We start from the raw sequence: 11,179 nt of genomic DNA on the forward strand, positions 1-11,179 counted from the left end.
AACCCGGAGGAATAAGAAGAAGCAGCTTCAATAGGAGTTAAGCATTCAACACGTGCACGATGGCAGGACAAGATTAAGTGTTTATCTTACTCTATTACAAGACTCCCCGAGTCCAAAAGGTGAGGCATTGCTCTAAGGTGCAACCATAAGCCGTCTAAAGATCAAGGTGCTTGTGGAGTCAAGATGCTTGCTGGGTCGAAGCTTCCGGCTGTTCCCATGACTTGGAAGGTTTACGATTTCCAGTCAATGCCGCTCAAAGCTTCAAATTGAGCCTCCTCGTCAATTAACCCGGCTGGGTCAATTTCTGGGGCAAAGGTGTGCTTACGAGTCGGCGGGACCAAGCTGATGGCTTCATAACGCGGAGTGGGGATCCTCTGATTCTCTGCGTCGTAGCCCGGCTGGTACTTGGTAAGGTCGGTGTCATTCCCAATCAGGGTCACCACCGGGCGCACGATCTTCACACAGGCAGCAAAGTCTTTTTGGTCGAAGGGGGTGCCGTCTTCCTTCAGGCTGGGGTATCCAAGTGCGATGTCAGGCGGGTCTAGCTCTGGAAGGAAAGCCTTGACCCGGCTCAGAGCAGCTATGGCTCCGGCTCTTGCAGAGGCCCATCGCAGTTCTTGGAAATGCTGAGGAAGAACGGCAAGCCGCCGAAGTACGTCCGCCAGGTGAGTCGGAACCTCATTGGATAGGGCCACAACGGCCAAGGCGCGCTGTGACCCGGTGTAGAGTTGCTCCACCAAAGTGTACACGGCCTTCAGCTTGGTCAGCACATTTTGATTGAGGTTGGCGCTTCTGGGGCCTGTTTTACAAACGTCAGGTAAGCCGCCAGCAATGATGGGACTTATGAGACATAGAGAATGTAAACTTGTTGAAAGTCTGCAGAATGACTTACCAAAGATTGCGGCGACCATCTGTGACACATGGCGCTTTAAGCCGGAGAGTTCGGCGGTTCTCTCCGTCAGAGCCGCCTCCGCCTATTCGGCCCAGCTAACCAGAGCAGCCTTCTCTTCGGCCCAAGTCTTCCTTTCGGTTTCAAACTTCTTCTTCAGCTTCTCTTGTGCAGCAATGCTGGACTCAAATTTAGCGTTGGCCTTCCGGGTCTCAGTTTCCTGCGTCTTCAGGCGGTTCTTCAGCTCTGAGATATCAGCTTCAAATTTCTTGCAAGCAGCCTGTACAATATCCGGGTTATAGTATGAATAATTATTATATAACTTTAAAGTCCCAAGCACTTTCCAAGCAAAGACACTTGGCACTTGGGGGCTAATGTATGCTGAAAGGTTCTCTCTACAAATTGCCGGTTCATGAAAGTAAGCCGGAAGTTAAGTCTACAACATATTCTATCATAAGTAGTAGACTTGGGGGCTAGTATGGTAAAGATGACTATGCAGTAAACGAGAGAGTGGTACCTCAGATTTCTGCTGTATCTGCTTCACCATGTCGATCTCCAGGTCCCGGCTGTTGTGCACCTGATTGACATAGCCGGAGATGATATCTCCAATGCTCAAGTTAGCGTAGTTGGTGATGTCCAGCTTGGCCCTGCGGCGCTCTAGCAACTCTTCCTTGGCAGAGCACTTAGCCAGTGCAGTGGGTCTCCCCGGCTCGACAAATTCCGTCCGGGTGATTACCACGTCCGGGTCATCGGCCGGCTGAGCTGGGCTGGAGATCTCCGGGTTAGCAGAAGTCTCTGTGATTGGCTCGTCGGTTGGAGCGGTGGCTTCAGGAGCAGAGGCAGCTGGCGGCTCTTGAGCTGAAACCTCCAGCTCAGTCAAGACCGGATCTTCGACCGGTTTATTCTTCTTCGCCCTCTTGCTGAGCTTTGCCTGGGCACTGAAAGGACAAAAGGTTAGTACAGAAGCATGAGTAAAGATAAGTACAACATAAGATGATCATTGTTACCCGGGTGCGGTCTTGAAAGCCGGCAGGTTCGATTGCATAGAATCACCAGAGGAAGGTGAAGTTTCCTGATAATTTGAATCAGAAGAATTGAGCGGTTGACGAGTAACGCCCGCCAAAGGGTGAAAAGGATATAAGTTGGAGATAACCTCGGTCCGGCGCTCCCTCGATGCTTCAGGTAAGCCGGAGGAGAGGTCTGCGTCCTTGTTGGTCCGGGTGTGCCGCCGGCTCTCATGAATCTGTCGCTTCAAAAGAAATTGAGGATCTTGATAAGCTAAAGGATGTGAAAATCTTACTTTCCGGGTCACTCTTCGAACTTTCGGCCTTGGCAAGGGCTCCGAGTCGGAGGAAAGTATAGTTACCTCTTCAGTCACCGGGTTAGTTGCTCCGGTATCATCCTGCGGATAATCAAGTCAGTGAGATAGTTAAAAACAGATGAAAAGCAGAGTAAGAGCCTGAAGAATCAAGGGTTACCTCTGACTCGGAGCTATCACTTAGCTGAAGCAGCTCTGAGGCAGTAGGCCTGCTTCCCTTCTTGCGGGGAGCGGCTCTCCTGGCGGCTTTCTTAGCCTTCCTGGCTTTTTTGGCCGCTTCATGGTCATATTTGACCTTCCAGAACTTGTCATTAGCCTAAAACATATAGCAAAGATTTTTTAAGGTTCAGATGGAAACTATTAAAAAGGAAACCAAGGTGTTTAGGTCAGTGGCTTACCGCCGGAGCCGGGTTAGCTTGGCAGAAGGGGTTCAGGCCGGTTCTCCCACAGTCGGCTAAGCTTTCATTCAGGAGAGACTTGGTCATGTCATCCACAACGTCCTCAGGAAGATCGTTGGGGCTGTGCCGCAGAGGGTCATCTTTCCGGCCCGTGTAAGCACACATTAAGCCGGGGTGGCGGCTCAAGGGGATCACCCGCCAAGAGATCCAAACCCGGACCAGATCAATGCCGTTGAGGCCGTTTCCCAGGAGAGCCTTGATCTTATTGATGGTGGGGATCAGAGGTTGACGCTCAGCCTGAGATAGTTTGTCTGGCAGAGGGTGATTTGGCTCCAGATGCAGGGCACGAAAGCCGGGCAGAGGGCTCTCGTCAGCCGGAGAGGTGTCCTGGCAGTAGAACCACGTCTGGTTCCAGTCCTTTGGATGGCTTGGCGGCTCAGCATAAGGAAAGAGGCAGTCTCTCCGGCGCTGAATGGAGATTCCACCAAGTTCCAGGCTCGGCCCGTTGGCGCACTCATTCTGGCGGTTCATATAAAATAGCTCTCTAAAGAGCAGCAGGCTGGGCTCTTCTCCAAGATAGACTTCGCAGAATACTTGGAAGTTGCATATATTTGACACGGAATTGGGTTCTATGTCTTGCGGCCGCAGATCGAAGAAGTTCAGAACATCCCTAAAGAATTTTGAGCCGGGCGGTGCGAAGCCCCGGCTCATGTGATCAGCAAATATCACCACCTCACCATCTCTAGGTTGAGGTCTCTCCTCCGACGGGTCAGGGGCACGATAAGACATGATTTCCTTCTTGGGCAAGTAACCCGTCTTTACGAAATCAGCTAAGGTGTCGTCGGTGACATTGGACCTCATCCAGTTGCACGTGATGGGTGCCTTGGGAGCTTTGGGAGGCATTGTGAAAGATGAAGCCTATGACAAAAGGAAAATGTCCGGTTCAATTATAAGCCGGCAGACGTCTACAATTTAATATTCAAATGGCGGCTTATGAGAGGGGCCTAATGACATATGGTTAAGTGCATCGGGTTATCTAAGCCGCTGAAGGTATCGAGAGTAATTCAAATTGTCTACAGCCTTATCATAAATGAGCCGGCAATTTTATGGCGCGTGGCTTCTTTTAAGCCGGAAATGTGAGCCGCCATAGCTTAGCAGATGCAATTTTTGACTAAGTATGGTGAAAACAAGTTTCACAGATCGCAGTAATTATTTTGGATCAAACGGTTGGCTAAAAGGAAAAAATTCTAGACCTAGAACAGACACAGAAAAAGTTCAAGGGTTTGAACGGAGCCTTTATGCAATGAAAGGGGATCTATATACACTGGGAATGGGCGTGAAACAGCTACCGCAGCAGTTCTGTACAGTCTAAAGATCAAGAAAAGGTGGTAATAATGAAATCTATCAAGAGCTCACGATAAACGGCGACGAACTCGGGAAGAACAGCGAAGAACAGAGGAAGCACAGTGGAACCCTAATGCGGATCTACGGTGGAGAGGTGCAGGGACTTACAGATGCGGAGTTACGGCGGAGGTTCGTCGCGTCTTTCTGGTCACGTCAGGTTGATGCAGCGGCCTGAGTTGGTGAAGACGAGAAGACCCGCGGCGGCGGCGGCGGTGGAGCTCGAGCGGCAGTACAGTGGCGAGAGGAGGAAGACGATGGAGGCGACAAGTAACTGGAGCCTCATGGGCCGGGCTATTTATAAGGTGAGGCTCATAAGTGGGCGCGAAAAACGAGAAGGCCACGGCATGGTTATCTCGCCACAAAAACGCCTCGATTTTCGGGACGGCAATTAAAGATAAGATCCGTTGCAGATATGGTGGAGTAAAACTGGACTTAATGGAAGATGACGTCATGGAGGGTTACCAGAAATCCGGAAGATGACGTCACGACGGGTTATAACCTTCGCCCGACCATAAGCCGGAAGATTTTTCTCTCTCAAAGGAATTGAAGATTGACATGAACCGGTTCAAATCAATCTGGGGCCTAATGTTGAGGATATAACCATTAGAGTCACCCGCCCAGGAGGGGCCGGGTTACGTCATGATGGTCATCACGCGAAGCCCAGTACCAAGCTTGAAGACGGCGGGTTAGATAATGGGCTTAAGACCCGGAGGAGGCTTAAGGCCCATAGTGATGAACCGCCGTATGGCAAGACTTGTAGTGTAAGGCAAGAATAGTTGAGAGTCTGAGCCAGACACTTTTAAGAGCCGGCCGGGACTCTGAGAGCCGCGGGGCGTCAACCTCTCTATATAAAGGGACGACCCGGCGGCGGTTTAGGGACAAGTAAGATCTCTTCGAGAGCCAGGCATAGCAATTAAGCTCCCTGGTCATCGAAACCATAGTCAATACCACCTCAACTGGACGTAGGCTTTTACCTTCACCGTAAGGGGCCGAACCAGTATAACCCATGTGTTCCTTGTCCCGTTTAACCCCTTTAAGCTTCCTAGCTGCGATGGCTCCACGACTAAGTCCTAGCTCAAGGACATCTGCCGTGACAATTCCACGACACAAGGCATGGCATGAATTTACTAAATGCATAGAACAAAAGTCCCTTACTGACCATGAGCCATAAAGGACCAGAAGATATGATGGCACCCATGTAAACATAGCAAGTTTCGTTAACAGGTTTCAGACTTGGCAGAAAACAGAGCATGGCAGTAACAGTATTATGAAGGCATATTTGTGAGCTTGATTCACTCACCAAAAAGCAATGCATGACAAAACAAGCATATCTACAGTAAGATGGCATGTTTATGAAGCTAACCATGGCAAGATAAACTTCATAGCATGAATGGATCAACTACAACAACCTTGGCAAAATTGAATATCATGTTAACATTCTGCTAGAAATATTTTATAGCAAAAGTAGAGCAAGATTAAGACATGCTAGGGCACTCCATAATTGCAAACAGAGGCATGGATGGATAGCGCACAACTATATCTACACAACATCCTTACTGAAAATCACCAAAAGGAGCATGGATCTCTCTGTAGACACATGGATACATGGCAACAAAATAACAGCAGAAACAGACTTGGTGAAATAAAGTCCCTGAAAACAGAAACATCACGAAGCCTATTTTGCATGCTTGTGCTAGTCACCACATAGATCACAAAAATACATGGCATACACCTCTGTAAATATGGCATGGCATAGATCAAAACACCTGTAGAGTTCATGCCCATAAGATGCACACATCAACAGCAACAAAAATAACAAATCACCAAGTTCTGATAAGTAACAGCAGTTAACAGCATATAGCACTCTTGCACAGAGATTTGGGCATCAAGATGGACTCAAATGAACATGGAATGATGGAACAAAATGAAGAGCATCTCGAGACGAACATTTCGATATATCATGCACGCAAAACGGAGCAGTATTCAGAGAGTTATGATGCAATGAACAGAGCCATGTATTGCAAAAGTTCGGGGACTTGGAGAAAAACGGGGACAGGGGAAAGTCAACCTCCTCGCGGATCTGGATCGGGCGCGGCTCGGACGCCGAGGTTCGTCGCCGGAGACGAAGCAGAGGGAGACGACGGCCGGCGGAGCTGGAGCTGCTCGAGGGAGGCGCGGAGCTCGCCGGAGGGAGGGGCTCGGGGCCGCGGTCCCGGACGGCGAGGGGCGGCGCGGTGACCTCCCGCGGGCGGAGGTAGCGACAGGCGCGGCGGCACCGGCGAGACGGCGGCGAGGACGGCGAGGCGGCCGCGCGGGCGGAGGAGGAAGGAGGCGCGCGCGGGGCTGGGGGCGAGGCGTGGGCCGCGGGGGCCGGACGCGGGCTCGCGGGCCGGCGCCGGCGCGGCGTACGGGGCCGCCACGTGGCGCCCTCTTTTAGGCTGCGGGCGGCGGCGGCGATGTGTCCGGCGGCGGCGGACGTGTCCGGTGGCGGCGGGGGCGATTTGATCTAGGGTTTCGCCCGAATTTCGGAGGGGGGTGTTTTATAGGTAGAGGGAGCTAGGAGACTCCAAATGGAGTGCGGTTTTTGCCCACACGATCGTGATCGAACGACCGAGAGCATGGCGGTGACTTAGAGGGGTTTTGGGCTGTTTGGAGGGGGGGTTTGCTGCAACACACAAAAGGACTTTGCGGTTACCCGGTTAACCATTGGAGCATCTAACGACCTCCAAATGGAACGAAACTTGATAGGTGGTCTACCGGTGGTATACCAAGGCCACTTGACAAACCTCGGTCCATTCCGAGAACGTTTAACACCTGCTCACGAAAAGAAACAAGAGGGGTCGCCGGTGCATGTGGGAGTGCCGGATTGCAAAACGGACAACGGGGAAAATGCTCGGATGCATGAGACGAACACGTATGCAAATGAGATGCACATGATGACATGATATGAGATGCATGACATGAACAAAATGCAAAACGAAAACAAAACCCAACCACGGAAGGAATATCATAACACATAGCCGAAAATGGCAAGAGTTGGAGTTGCAAATATGGAAAGTTACATCCGGGGTGTTACAGATGTCCACCCGCGTGCCCCCATTCCCACAGCCCCTCATGTGCAATCTGAGGGATTGGGGCGGGTCACGCTCCATCTCCCGAGCAAACGGGGTGGGAAGACGAAGACGGCGACGCGGAAGCCGGCGCAGCCTGATGAAGAACTCGCGGGGCTGGTCTCCGACATGGCCTTCCATCGGAAAAGGCATCATTGGCGGGGTCGAAGCCGGCACGCCGCCCCGTCCTCCTCTTCCCCGAGCACTACGACCTCTGCCCCAGCCTCGCCCCCTCCCCCTTCTCCTTGTGGCCGGCTCCACCACTGCGGGCTCAGGAGGAGGAGGGACGCGCTGTCGAGCGGCGACCCTCGCCGCCACCGTCGAAGGACCAGGATTCCCTTTCTCCATGGAGAGTGAAAGGATGAAGCAGAAGCGAGAGGAGATAGATGACAGAAGAGTGCGGGACGCCATCCCCCCTTCCCCCTCCTTATAAAGGGGCGGGGTCGGGGCTCGGCCGCCCCGCTCGGCCAATCCAGCCACCAGAGGCACAGGTAATCGGGACCGACCCGCTGCCCCAACCAGCAACGGCCCGGTTTCTGTCACGACCGGTTTTTCAATAAAATAATTATTGAGAGACCAATCCCTTTTACGGACCAGTAAGGAAGAATTCCTTCCCACTGGTAGACAATATCTTGGCCACAGAAGAAAAATACCAGGAGTACTGAATATAATACAAGGTTGAGCGGAGACTGCCCAACAATTTATTACATGCACGCCGATAAAACAAGACGGCGGATAGGATGGCGTAACTACTAACTCACGATAATAACGGCGGTGGAAATATCACCGCGAAGCGAGTGATATGACTCCTGAAGACTACAGCTCTTCGAGCGTCGGAGTGAGGCTCGAGGAGGCTTATTGCGGGTGGCGGAAGCGTATATAATACAAGTGACCAATATCCGGGATCGCACAGGACTGACTGGGACTCCTCTAGGCGTCGGACGCGCTATCACTTCATCCAAGAGGTCGCCTTCGTCAACATCTGGCCAAATCAACAAGCCAGGTGAGTACTATGGAAGTACTCGCAAGACAGTTCGGACATAAGATATAACAAATGTAAACATGAAGCATATGAACAAAATAACCAGTGCGTTCAGACATAGAGATAGTAAATACTGGGTGCCAAACGAGGGTCTGAATGACTCCTCGAGAGCAAACTGCAAGAATAATAATGCTTGTGCCAAACGAGGGTCTGAATGACTCCTCGAGAGGAAAATGCAAGAATAATAATGCTTGTACCAAACGAGGGTCTGAATGACTCCTCGAGAGGAAAATGCAAGAATAATAATGCCGCAGTCGGGCGTCAGGGCGACACCACATAAAGGGCCTAAGACGAACATGCCACAGTCGGACGTCTGAGCGACATCACATAAAGGGCTTATAGCAGAAAATAAAAGACGAACATGCCACAGTCGGATGTCTGAGCGACATCGCATAAAGGGCTTATAGCAGAAAATAAAAGACGAACATGCCACAGTCGGACGTCTGAGCGACATCGCATAAAGGGCTTATAGCAGAAAATAAAAGACGAACATGCCACAGTCGGACGTCTGAGCGACATCACATAAAGGGCTTATATTGTAGCTCAATAATTCAGTAGCTCGAGAACATAAATTATTACAAGTACGAGACAAATATAAGGTTAGTCCATCCACGGCAATAATAAGTAAACTGGGTTTACCACTTGAGCTTGTTCACCGGGGACAAGTTTTCCACGCGGATAGATATGGATATATTGATTTCACTACTTGATCATGGATACGATGACTTGGAAGAATTTGACTCTGCAGAGTTTGTACTTAACCACAGCCAACGGATTTCAGTAGTCACAGGGACTAGTTCCGTTTACGGTGTTTTGGAAGAAACACGTCTAACCAGTACACACCCATTCAACCTTCCGAAGCCAGGGATCACCCTCGGCAACGTTCAAGAAAAACCTTGAGACGGGGAGGCTACAACCTCGCGTAGCATGGGATCAAATTTCTATACGCGCGCTCTAAGGGGGTGCCCCCCTCTCGGTCCCAACCGGAAACACCCATGCCCCCTGACCGGATGACTGGCTTTAATCCTGGGCCAAGGTACCATCATCCCGGCCCCTCTGTTTGGTGTGTACACGGAAAGAGGTTACCAACTTACTAAACCGCATCCTGGCAAAAGAAACATGTGGTAGCACGGAAGGGAAAAGAATGATAACGTGGCTCCGTCCACGTTAACATCGGGATTTGTCGGATGACGCAAGGCTGGTATGCTACAATAGTACCATCTTGCTGCCCTTCATGTCACCACATGATTAGGCCATCTCTCACCAGAGATCATCGCAACTTAGGAACATGCGGGTAGTTGCCTCACAAGCAACGGGGAACTCACCGATACTCATGTGCCACGCACAAACTTTCACGCAAACATGCAAAACACCTATCATATCAAAGGTTCAAACATGCTTGCCTGGTTCGGAGAAGTCGGAGTCTAGCTCGGCGAAGTTCGCGGCTCCGTCACCTCTTCCGGAACCTATGGCAATAACGAAAATGGGCACTAACGTGAAAACCAACGCGTGCATAAAAATTTCTCCAAAATTTTTCCAAATAAATCTCATAAAAAACTAGACAAAATTTTAAGACTGTCAGAAAAAGAATCACTTAAAAATCTCTTTTTATTAAAAAGTTATAAAGGTTTCTGTCCAGGGACCCATCTGTAATGAAACAGAAAAGTTCCAGGGTTTTAACTGAGAAAACAGAAAACGGTTCGATTGGAAATGCGCAAGCTCAAGAGGGAAAGTGTATTTGCCCGAAGGCGCCAACAGAAAACGTTTCGCGGGGGAAACAGAAGAGAGGCTGACAGGGGGTCCCACATGTCAGGTTTAAAAAGCTCGCCGGCGCCCGAAGACTGCGGTGGACGCCGGCGTCGAACCACAGCGAGTCAGGAGGATCGGAGGGTACCAAGAGCTTCAGCGTGTCCTTCCGCGTCGGTGGGTGGTGGACTCGACCAACGGGGAGCACCACGTCGACGGCGACACTTTCTCCGGCGGACGGCGGCTCGGGTGATGGTGGAGAACTCCGGTGGAGGGCTGCAAACTTCGAATTGAAGCGCGGGTCAGATGGAGGGATGCATAGTGAAGCTACTGGCAAGAAATGGGAGGCAGAGGCGCACGCACGGGAGTGAATCGAGCTGGATCCCGTGGCGGGTCGCGGCGGCCGGAGTCGAGGAAGGAGACCTCCTCGGGGCTCTTCCAGTGGCTAGGCGTGCTCTAGGTGGAGTGCAGGGATGGTGTGGGTTCGAGTTGAAGCTCGGGGCCTCTATTTATAGGCGGATCGACGAGGTGGCCGTGAACGGAGAATCTCCGGCGAGCAATTACGGCGATGCAGTGGATTGGCAGGAGGTTTGAGTGGCCAGGCAGCATCAGTGGAAGTTACTGGTGTCGTTCCCCCGCTAATCCCGGCTGGTCTTGGCGTAACGGCGCCGGTCCACGGTGGGGTGGCCGCACGGGCACGACGGCGGCAGAGAGTGCGCTCCGCGCCCTGCGGTTCATGACGAGAGTGGCAGCGTGTTCGGGGGAGTGGAAGGCCACGCGGCGCGCTCCGGTGGCTTGCGCGGCACTGGGTGGCGCCGTCGGCGCTGCGCCTCTCTCTGGCGGCCGCAAAGCCGCCGCTGGCGTCGGTCACGGGGCGGCGCACCTTCTGCTGCCCGTCGCCGACGTCCGCAAGGTGCCAGACGCTCGTGCGGTGCAAAGGACAAGGGGGAGGGGACAGGGAACACGGCGACACAGCGGCACTGGCGAGATCGACGTCGGGTTCTGAAGAAAACGACAGTGCACTGAAACTGTTCTCTGAACTTAACTGAACTTGATATTGACAATGCACTGCAGGTGTTCGACAGGATGATTTGGCAAGCAGAAAAATTTTCCTGGGGCTGGGACTTGGTGAGGTGACCACTCAATGCACCCAGAGGCTGCCTGATTTAACTTGGAATTTTTGGAGAAGGATTTGAATGAATTTCACCAAATTTGACAAATCTGGTCCAAACTTGCAGCAAGTGTAGTTTGAAATTTTTGAACTAAAGACCA

Source organism: Aegilops tauschii, chromosome 2 (assembly GCF_002575655.3).
Source record: "Aegilops tauschii subsp. strangulata cultivar AL8/78 chromosome 2, Aet v6.0, whole genome shotgun sequence".
Taxonomy (NCBI): domain Eukaryota; kingdom Viridiplantae; phylum Streptophyta; class Magnoliopsida; order Poales; family Poaceae; genus Aegilops; species Aegilops tauschii.